The 11,732-nt window shown below is 40.7% G+C and overlaps 1 non-coding gene across 1 annotated transcript; it reads right to left on the bottom strand.

Moving 5' to 3' along the window:
* Positions 1-11,300: 11,300 nt before the first annotated feature.
* LOC142173977 (small nucleolar RNA R71) lies at positions 11,301-11,407 on the bottom strand. The gene has a single exon (XR_012703342.1). It is a non-coding gene; the product is annotated as a small nucleolar RNA R71 (small nucleolar RNA).
* Between the last annotated feature and the right edge of the window lie 325 nt (positions 11,408-11,732).

Genomic DNA, 11,732 nt, shown 5'->3' with positions numbered 1-11,732 from the left:
TTCAACCATGTATTCAAACATGTACTTAATCAGCAGTTGTTCGTATACTTGTGCCACGTAGTCCTTGGGGGTTGTACTGTTTTGGTCGTATTTGGACCATGTAATGATTGTATCAGATATTATGTTATTTTTGAGGTTATTCCTGTCTTTATTTATGATATTATTATGTTAATTAAAGGAATATGGACTATTGCTATAGTTTGTGAGTTGGCTTGCTTTGCAAGTTTGGATAGGCGTCATCATGGCCTGAGGTGAAATTTTGGGTCATGACATCGAGGAAGGATAAAAAGAATTAGGACAACCATCCTAATGTACAACTTGACCACCACATATTTTATTAATATTACACTCATAAGATTGAGATGGTGCGCACCACTCGCTTCTGAAAATATTTGATAAGTTTTTGCCAGTGTGGTTCTCCACAACATGGACAAGGATCATCAAAATAAGAAAAATCATCATTCGACCAATTCTTGTTCCAAGATGCCATGTTTAGATAAGTTACAAAATAATAAAATAAACTAAAAATAAATTAAAAAACTTTAATAGATAGAGAGTAAAAGTCTAATCTAGCAAAATAATCAATTTCAAAGTCCTCAACAATGGCATCAAAAACCTGTTGGTTCCCTAAATATCAAAAATATATGTAGTTGTCAAGTAACAAAGTGACTCGAAAGTCAGATATCGAACACACAGAGACTTGTTATCAACTTTTAACTAAATTAGACTATCCTAATTATCTCAACAAGAATTAAAACTAATTTGATTCTAAACTAATCAAAAAAACTAATAAATTCTAAACAAAAGAAGAGCAGATTTTATATTATCAATGAGATGAAAACGATTTAGGCGTATGGGCTATATAACAAGCCTATAGTGTTCTTCAACTTATTCAACTTCTTAATCTATCTAGTTTACTAGTTGGCCGGATTGCTTAGATAAATAGCATGTTCCCTGTCACGATCCAACTCTACTAACTGGTCGTGATGGTACTTAATTCTCTTGCTAGGCAAGCCAAGCATAACTAAAGCATAAAGTATAAATACTGAAAGGACCAAGAATGATACAAGTCTAATGTCTCAACATAGCATAATATCGTTAATACATGATAAATCCCCCATAACTGGTAAATATGAAGTCATGAGATCTAAAATGGAAATACAAGTCTGCAAGGCTAAATAACAATATTGTCCGAAAATAAAGACAACAATACAAATGGAAAGAGATGCCAAGACTGCAATCGGGATGCAGCTCTACCTCATCTCTCGTGCAGCTCAGCAAGCAAAACTCCGCTACTGGTTACTGGATTTGCACAATTAAGTGTAGAGTGTAGTATGAATACAACCGGCCCCATGTACCCAGCAAGTATCATAACTAACATCGACGAGGTATTAGAAGAAAGAATTATATATGATACTCGCTATAACCTATACAGTTCATAAATTCAACAAGTACAAAACAGTAAAGTCATCAGAACATGAAATCACGGATAAAATCAGCTTGGTGCACACATTTACTCAAGTACTCTGCTCAGGAAATGATCCAGCATATAAAGATAATATGCAAGTAAAGATGAAATGCAATAGCCAAACAACACTGGCCAGATTTTCCTCAGAATTTGCAATATAGTACCAAACCAATGATCAATGAATATTAACTCCAGGTGTACACCATCAAGAAGGCACATGAGACGGTGACCCTAGGGGTATGGATCCATATCCACACACTGCACGGATAACTCGCGTGCTAATAATATCAATTGCATGGATAATTCACGTGTTACACGGACAACTCACCTGCCAATAATATCAATATATGGATCCTCATGGACAACTCATGTATTGCACGGATGCCTCACGTGCCAATAATATCACCTCCATGGAAAACTCACGTGCCTATAATCACAATTCGCCCGGCGTGGTCACAGGCTACCAGTCTAGATCATATCACACCATAAGCATACATACAGGAATACATGTACATGATTAATGAATATCAAGTTTCAAATTCCTGGGCTGGTATAAATAACATGCTAAGGTGTATGCATGTGCAAAGTGTGCTATCATAGCTTAAATCGGCAATTCCATCATGGAAATAGCAATTATCAAGTTCAATCGGGAGATTAACCTCTATGTAACCTCAACTGCGATACAAATAGCTCAGAATAGGGTTACAAATATGAGAAACCTCACAGCATCAAACTTAGTTATCAAGGCAAGGCATATCATAGCATAAGTACTACCCCAGGCATGGATAAATAACCCAGTGCACGCACATGGGCTCAATCCCCAAACATATTTGCCACTCATAGCACGTAGCTATCATAAATAACTCAGGAAACTAGTGCCTAAACCAAGTTTAGGTAAGATACTTACCTCAAGAAATCCAAATCACTCCTCTAACAAGACCTTCCCGTGTGTATTAACCGCCGGACTACTCGAATCTAGCCAACATAACTTAATATCATCAATAAAATCCATGGGAAACGATTCCAAATGATAAAGAAAAAATCTTTAACCAAAATAAAAAATGTCAACCCCGGGCCCGCTTCTCAAAAACCGACCAAACTCACAAATTCCGAACACCCATTTGAATAAGAGTCCAACCATACCAATTTCATCCAATTCTGACATCAAATCGACCTTCAAGTCCTCAATTTTTTCTTTAGGAAAGTTTTTACTAAAATCCCCATTTTCTTCACTTCGATTCACCAATTAAATGCTAAACATAAGGATGGAATCAAGGAATATAAACAAATTCGAGTAAAAAACACTTACCCCAATCAAAATTGTGAAAATTCCCTCCAAAATCAACCAAATCTGAGCGCTACAACTCAAAATATGTTATAATGTACAAAACCCTAAAAAATAGAGTACTTATGGTCTGCCCAGGCATATCCTTCGCGATCACGGGACCCACTTCGCGAACACGAAGCACAATCATCACTGCCACGAAAAATGTCCTACGCGAACGCGTCCCGAATCTCGCGAACACAATGCACAACCAATAGGACACTACGCAAACGCGGGCAACCTTACGCGATCGTAATGACTTAAAGCCTGAAGCCCCCAGCTGAACTCTCTTCTACGCGAACGCTTCCACCCATGCGCGATCGCGATGACCACAACCACCCAAACCTTTGCGGACCTGATTTCCTCTTCGCGAATGCAAAGAAAAACTCACATGCCATCAAAAACACCCTACGCGATCGCGACTGCCTTTTCGCGATCACGAAGAAGGAAACTAGACATCAAATTCAGCTATGCCAAAACATGGAGAAATGATCTGAAACATATCTGAAATACACCCGAAGCCCCCGGGACCCCATACAATCACACCAACCAATCCCAAAATACAACAAGAAACTACTTGAGGCCTCAATCACACAACACAACATCAAGACCACGAATCACACCCCAATTCAAGCCTCATGAACTAATGAACTTTGAACTTCCAAAACTCATGCCGAACCATATTAAATCAACTCCGAATGACCTCAAAATTTTCATGCAAGTCCCAAATGACACAATGGACCTATATCAATTCCCGAAACTGCAATTTGAACCCGATATCCATAAGCTCAACTCTCAGTCAAACCTATCAACCTTCCAAACCTTCAACTTTCCAACTTTCGTCAAAAAGTATCAAACCAACCTACGAGCCTTCTAATCCAAATACGAACATACGCATAATCCCAAAATCACCATACGAATCTATTGGAACCATCAAAACTCAATTATGGAGTCTTCTACACAAAATCCAAACTCCGGTCAACTCTTTCAACTTAAGCTTCCAACCTTGGGACTAAGTGTCCCAATTCACTCTGAAACTTCTACGAAACCAAACCAACCACCCTGATAAGTCATAAAACCTCAAATACACATAAGTAAAGCATCAAATAGGGGAAACGGGGCTAAAGTACTCAAAATGACTAGCTAGGTCGTTACATTCGCACCTTCTTAAACAAACATTTATCATCGAACGGGTCTAGAATCATACCTGGAGTCTCAAATAAATATGTATCTCTGATTTGCATCTCCCGCTCGGTCTCCCAAGTAGCCTCCTCAACAGACTGGGCTCACCAATGAACCTTCACCGGAGCTATATTCTTTGACCTCAACTTCCGAACCTACCGGCCAAAATGGCCATCAGCTTCACATCATAAGTCAGATCCCCGTCCAACTGCACCATGCTGAAGTACAAAACATGTGACAGATCATCATAATACTTTCGGAGCATAGAAACATGAAACACTAGATGAAACTGATATTCAGCTTAAAGTATGTATATTTATATGCATATTGCCTTGTATTTTACTCATGTTTCGTAGATTTCGGATGTGTAATATACTGATTTGTGCTAATTCATGGTGTTCTTATGTGTAGGAATCATCCGGAGGCAATGCGGGATGAAGGTGCGTGATTTGAAGCAAAAAGGGGATGAAATAGAAAAAATGCCACAAAGTAGTGCCAGGCTAGCGTGGGGTGCTACCTGTGGCACAGAAGTCAGATCTTAAAATTTCCTAGTGCCCCACGCTACCCTGGGCGCTGGTGACGAGAATTTCTCCTACCTCGATCGGGACAAGGTTATTTCGACCCAAGACACCCCCAACTCATATAAAAGCAAACCTAAACCTATTATAGTAAAGGAGACCCCACTTTGAGAGGAAAATACACAGCGGGACACTCGGGAGCAAGGATTCTCAGTTTTTCTTCATCTTTGTTAGTATTTTCAACTATTCAACACTTGTGGAATTATTTTGATTTTATCATGAGTTACTAAAACCCATAGTTCTAGGGTTGTGATTTATCCATGAATATTGTTGTTTGAAGTTGACTTAACCTTGATTAATATTTGCTAATAAATGGTTGTTTCTTCAATTTTGTGATTAATTGCTTAATTTTCTGGCCAACAACTAGGTTATATTTACTATCTATGCTATGTTTAGGAAAGATACGTCTAGAGTAGAGAAGAGCTAAAGAGGGCATGATCTTAACTCTGAGTGGAGGGCAGATTTGTGGTTAGGATAGGAATATACCTAGTCACCATGCTCAGTTGAATATTGTAATCTTAATGCATTCTTACATTGATTCTATAAGAATATAGGCATTAATCTATTTTGAATAGGTGAGTAAAATTTTGGGAGAATACTACGAGAGCAATTATTCGATTAATTAGCAACCATGAGCGAATAGTATGAAAGGGGGAGTTATTTAGAATGCAATAAGAGTGGTGAATCGATCATAATCCTGGATTATTCGTCTCTACTAAATACACAATAATTATTTTGCTGCTTGATTAATTAGTTACTTGTTACAATGATGTCACGCCCCGATCTCAGGGAGAGCGACCGGCGCTCAACCGAGATAACCCAGCCGAGCAAGCCTGTACAATATTTTCTACCCGAACTCACCCATGAATAAAGAGAATATCTATTTCATTAATTAGACCAGGAGAAGATCATGTGAGCAACACCAATTCATTACCATTAGTTACATCATTTATAATTTCTCAAAATACATACACTTTTAAAGTTTGAAGTGGAACATGTGATACAAAATACAACATTCTAGTTTGACTTTCCCAACATCAATATACAACCCGCACCACGTCTACGGAGCCTCTAATAGATATAAAAGAGTACTATGATAGTGCCGGCAACAAGGCCCCTGTTATACCTCAAAACATAATACACAAGAGACAAAGTATATATGACCCTGAAATACAATGGGGCTCACCAAGTCAGCTGGGAGGAGGGTGTACCGCAATCACTGATCACTGCCACCTGCTATAGAACCACCTGCATCCATTAAAGATGCAACGCCCCTGGCAAAAGGGATGTTAGTACATATGGAATAGTACTAGTATGAATGACTAAACACCCTCTCAATAGAACGAGTAATAAAACAAGGAAGAACAATCATAGAATCAATGAGAGCCTCAAATAATACCAAGACATCAAGTTAGGAGCAAGATAAGATTTCAAGTAAATTACATTATTTTAGATTGGGATATCTTTAGTACTGATATACCAATGTGTCTTTAGCACGGAGTTCGATCATGGCCCGATCGGCTAGTCCACAATAGACTCACCAACCGGAGTAGATACAGAGAACAACTCATGAAGTTGTTCCGGTTCTATCCCAAATTCCATAGCAAGATAAGGAGTGACATAGGACAAAGTGGAACCAGGATTAATAAGAGCATATACATCACGATATTGGACAGTCAATATACCTGTGACAATATCCGGAGAAGCCTTGGAACTCTGGCAACCCCTCATGGCATAGAAATGGTTGGGTCCTCCCGAACACTATGTACTACCCGTGGTTTCACCCCCCCCTGCGGGTGCTGGAGTGCCTCAAGCTAGAGGAGGTGTTGGGGATGTAGTAGCTACAGAACTTGATGGTTGTGCCGTGCTCCTGCCCATACCCTGGCGGGGTGAATAATAATCCCTCTGAATGTGGCCCCTTAACCTACCCCTGTAGCATATGGGTAGGTCCATGTAGCAGACCCCTAAGTGCATCTTTCCACACCTAGGGTATGGGGGCCTCTGTTGGTGCTGGAATCTCCCACCAGGCCGACCCTGCTGGTAGGATCCCTTGTTGCCCTGACCGAGCCTGAAACAACTCTACTACTACTGACTGGGCCTCGATGGTTGTGCACTGACTGAAAACTAAGCAAAGGACTAGGATGGCCCTGATGATCCTCCCCTAAATACCGACCTACCACCACCACCACCAGAAGAACCACCAAAGTTTCCCGCGGACCGGGCCGTATTATTACCCTCTCGCTCAATTCTATTCTTCAATTTGCGGTTCTTTGTGGCTTGAGAAAACGCCACCATCTTCCCATAGTTCATATTATAATTCAGGGCGGCTGTAGTAGCCTCATTAATAACCAAGGGGCTGAGGCCCTGCACGAACCGGCGCACTCTAGCCTCCATAGTGGGTAATATGTAAATAACATACTTGGACAGGTGTGCAAATCTCATATGATACTCTCATACACTCAGGCTTCCTTGCCTCAAGCTCTCAAACTCAACAACATGGGCTGCCTTTGTCTCGGCAGGCAAGAAATGATCAATGAAGGCATCGGCAAACTCACTCCACCTTGCCGGAGGGCTCCCCTCCTCATGGGACTCCTCCCACAGCTCAAACCAAGAATATGCCACCTCTTTCAGGCGGTACAAAGCCAACTCCACTACTTCCATCTCAGTAGCACGCATAACTCAGAGAGTCTTGTGCATCTCATCAATGAAGTCCTGGGTGTCCTCCTCGGGATTAGTACCCGTGAACACTGGAGGATCTAACTGAAGAAGCTTGTTCACCCTGGGACTAACAAAATCCCCTGGCTGGGTGGAAGAAGAAGGTGCAACATTCAATCTCTGGGCCTGGGAAGCCACTATCTGAGCCAACATCCATATGGCTCCCCCTAAGGTCCCCCTTAGAAACACCAGTACTAGAGTTGGGGATGGAGGTGGAACTGGAATATCAGCTGGAGAAATTGTTACACCCTCAGTAGGAGTAGGGATTGGTGTAGTCTGATCAGGAGTAGTAGAATCAGGCAGTGTAGTAGTTGGGGGAATATCATCACCCCTCGGGTGCTCACCCATATCATCAGGTATAGAATCAACTGCCACTCCTGGGGTGGCATTGGCTCCTTGGCCAGCTCTTGCCTTCTTCCTAGGTTCCATGTACTGAAAATTAGAGCAATGCACGAGTTAAAGGAGGGACAGTCTTATAATCAGCTTTATCGCATGATCAAGAACATCAAAGAAGGGTTTTATTCCTAAATGCCCAAGTAGCCTCCCAATTATAGATGTGGTCGACAACACACCGATAAGAAGGACTCTACTAGACACGACTCCGAGACATCCTAGGACACTTTTAAACCTTAGGTTCTGATACCAAGTTTGTCACGCCCTAACCTCGGGGAGCGCGATCGGTGCTCAACCGAGATAACCAAGACGAGCAAGCCTGTACAATAATTTCTACCCGAACTCACCCATTAATAAAAGGAAGATCTATTTCATTAATAGACCAGGAGAAGATCATGTGAGCGACACCAATTCATTACCATTAGTTACATTATTTATAAGTTCTCAAAATACATACACTTTCATAGTTTGAAGTGGAACATGTGATACAAAATACAACATTAATGTTTTGACTTTCCCAATACCAATACAACCCACACCATATCTACGGAGCCTCTAATAGATACAAAAGAGTACTATGATAGTGCCAACAACAAGGCCCCGGCTATACCTCAAACACAATACACAAGGAACAAAAAAATACATGACCCCGAAATGAAGTAGGGATCACCAAGTCAGCTGGGACGAGGGTGTATCACTATCACTAATCACTGTCGCCTGCTGTGGAACCACCTGTATCCATTAAAGATGCAGCGCCCCCGGCAAAAAGGGACGTTAGTACATATGGAATAGTACTAGTATGAATGAATAAACACCCTCTCGATAGAACGAGTAATAAAACAAGGAAGAACAATCATAGAATCAATGGAAACCTCGAACACTACCAAGACATCAAGTTAGGAGCAAGATAAGATTTCAAGTAAATTACATTATCCCAGGTTGGGAGATCTTTATTACCGATATACCACCGTATCTTTAGCACAGAGTATGATCACGGCCCTATCGGCTAGGCCGCCTCACCCAAAGACATCCAATCACCATCACAATCACAATCTCAATCACTATCAAAATCACAATCTCAAGCAGAATCACCACCATGTGTGCGGCATGGGGTCTGATCTCGACCCGACCGGCTAGGCCGTCTCACCACAGTGCCGTGTATATCGACATCACCCTTTTTTGTTAGCAACTATCGCATCCCATGTAAGGGGTATAATCTCATCACATCAATCTCATTCCAAATAAGGGGAATAATCACAATCCACTCCTACACCGGCACAGGTAGTTTCGAGGTTAGGTTATTTCAACCTACCTTTCCTCGGTGACTAACGATACTCCCAAATATTTATTACATAAAGGACTTTTAGCTAATTTCATAGTCTTTTACCCGTCTTTTTATTTTATTGGCACTGGTGGCCACAAATGTAATATCATTCTTGGCACGCTGGACGTATTTCATATTTCATGCTCACCCTTTTCATTTTTCGAACATCGTCATGGATTATCAACAACAAGGCATTTTCAATCAAGAACTTTAGGTACACATATGAGCAATTAAGAGTCTTTAAGCACATTGAGTTTTTCTTCCACAATTTGACATGATAACTTGCATTTGAAACATGATTGAATTCGTAATATTTTGATACACAACCCATGCTTTGAACACATCCCCGAAAGATAACATAATATGATAAGAGCATTCGGAACACATTTTGAACATATATCATTCGACACAGTTTATTCGGAATAGTAAGGTATAACTCGTAACATGAGAAATAAGAGCTTGAGCCAATCATAATTACAACTAACGATGACATCATGAATTCGATTCTACAAGAGGGGTTTAGCCAACATACCTCGCTTTGAGCTTTCCCTTAATTACTACAATGTTCCATAAATCCTAGCAACTTTGATCTTTTTAGAGACATGATAAAATTGAACCATAATTAGGAAGATAATCATAGGTTCAGTTCATTTAAACATTTTATCAAGCACTAGATGTGCATTATGTTTTCAAGGTTCTCCTATGGTGGATTCCTTCATCCTACAACCCAATATCAACCCTTTTGAGCTCAACAACCTTCCCACAACTTTGTTAGTACATGCATGCATAGAAAACACCCACATACCTAAGAATCCCACTCCCCATCACCCATCTTCTACCCCAAGCTCGAAATTGAAGACTAGAGTACGGAACCTTACCTCTTGAATGGAGACCTTGTGAGTTTTCCCCATGAATTCTCCAAGTCTTGAGAAAGGATTGATGAACAATTATCTTAGGAATCCCCCCTCTCACTCTAGACCACTTTCCTCTCTCTAAAATATCAGTTAGAACCAGCCAAAATAAACACCAAGTTGTGTTTATAAAATGGGATCGGGTGAAAGTTTCCAAACTTAAACTCTACGAAGCCGGGTCTGCGGTCGTAGAACGCAAAGGGGACTGCATAAAAGGTCCCAAAAGCTAGGCTGGTCTGTTTCAGTCTGTGGCCAAGTCTACGGCCCGCATATCAATTATGCGGCCGCAGAATGGACCGCAGAATCTCCCTCCGAAAATCTTCATGTTAGTTCTATGATAGATGTGCGACCTGCAAAATGATTATGCAGTTGCATAGATGACTGCAAAACAACCTCCAAAATTGGCCCATTTCTCTGCTTCACTCTGCGGCTGATCTGTAGTCCGCAGATCAGTTCTGCGGTCACATAATAGACCACAAAAATGTCATGTTCTGCAATAATTGTTTTCTTCAACTTCCCAATGATATGTTTAACCCAAAATGTTTGTGCAACACCTTGGCACCACGAAACTCCGGGTTTTAGGTGAAATTTTTATGGGGCCTTATGAATTATTTCTTAGTATAATCACACTTTTGAACTCTGATTGACTCGACCGAATAACAATCTTGGTGAAACTAGTGGGTAGTTAACACAAATCTTTGTGGGTTCGACACTTGATTTATCACTTTATTACTTGTACGATCACGTATACTTGCACGTACGTTTGGGAGCAACAAGTTTTCGGCACCGTTGCCGGGGACTTGAATATTGACTATTTTACTAGCTTTTACTTTAGTTGTTTATTTCATCAAGTCTAATGTTTCTTATTGGTTGCTCTGCTCTCAGGAACTTTAATTTGAATGCCAAGGGTCAGAAGCCAGGACAGACTTCAAGGCTTTGACCCCGAACCTGAGAGAACATTTCATAGGACGTTGAGAGAAGAAAGCGACACTGATAATCTTCAGGCACTTGTTCAATTACCTATGAACATGGCAGAGGAGCGACATATGGTTGTTCAGGAGGTGGCGATGCCCAGCATTGCTAATGTCATCTCCAGCATTGTGAAGCCCAGAATCACTGGGCACTTTGAGCTAAAATAGAGCATGATCCAGTTACTACATGCAAATGGGTAGGGGGTCTTCCACACGAGGATCCACAACAACACATTCTAAATTTCTTAGAGATTAGTGATACTTATATCACTAATGGAGTCACTACAGACTATGTGAGGCTCACACTATTCTCGTTTTCTCTGTTGGGTGAAGAAAAGCGGTGGTTGAAGGTGGAACTAGCTAATTCTATTACATCATGTAATGATCTGGCAAGAAAATCTTTGGCACGGTTCTTCCCTTTAGGCAAAACTGCAAAGATCAGAAGTGAAATCATCTCCTTCAAACAGAAATTGGGGGAATCTTTATATTCAGCTTGGGAGTGGTTCAAAGGGCTGCTTAGAGATTGTCTTCATCACAACCAGATAAATGAAGTGTTAGCTCATAACTTCATAGAAGGGCTACATCCAGAGACAAATATTGTGGTGGACGCTGTCGCGGGAGGTCAAGTGTTGGAGAAAAACTTTGATGAAATGTATGCATTATTGAATAAATTCTCCAAAAGTAATCCTGATTGGAAAAGAGAGATGGGCAGACACACAGTTCAAAAATATCTGGGGGTCCTCGAGTTAGATGTATTTTCTACATTATCAACACAAGTTGCCACATTATCCAACCAAGACAATAAGATGACCTTGGTTATTAACAAGAAACAAGCTCAGTCAATGCAACAGGTTCAAATATTTTGT

Source organism: Nicotiana tabacum, chromosome 19, assembly GCF_000715075.1.
Source record: "Nicotiana tabacum cultivar K326 chromosome 19, ASM71507v2, whole genome shotgun sequence".
Taxonomy (NCBI): domain Eukaryota; kingdom Viridiplantae; phylum Streptophyta; class Magnoliopsida; order Solanales; family Solanaceae; genus Nicotiana; species Nicotiana tabacum.
The sequence above is the reverse complement of the archived record's forward strand: the minus strand, read 5'-3'. Positions and strand labels throughout refer to the sequence as shown.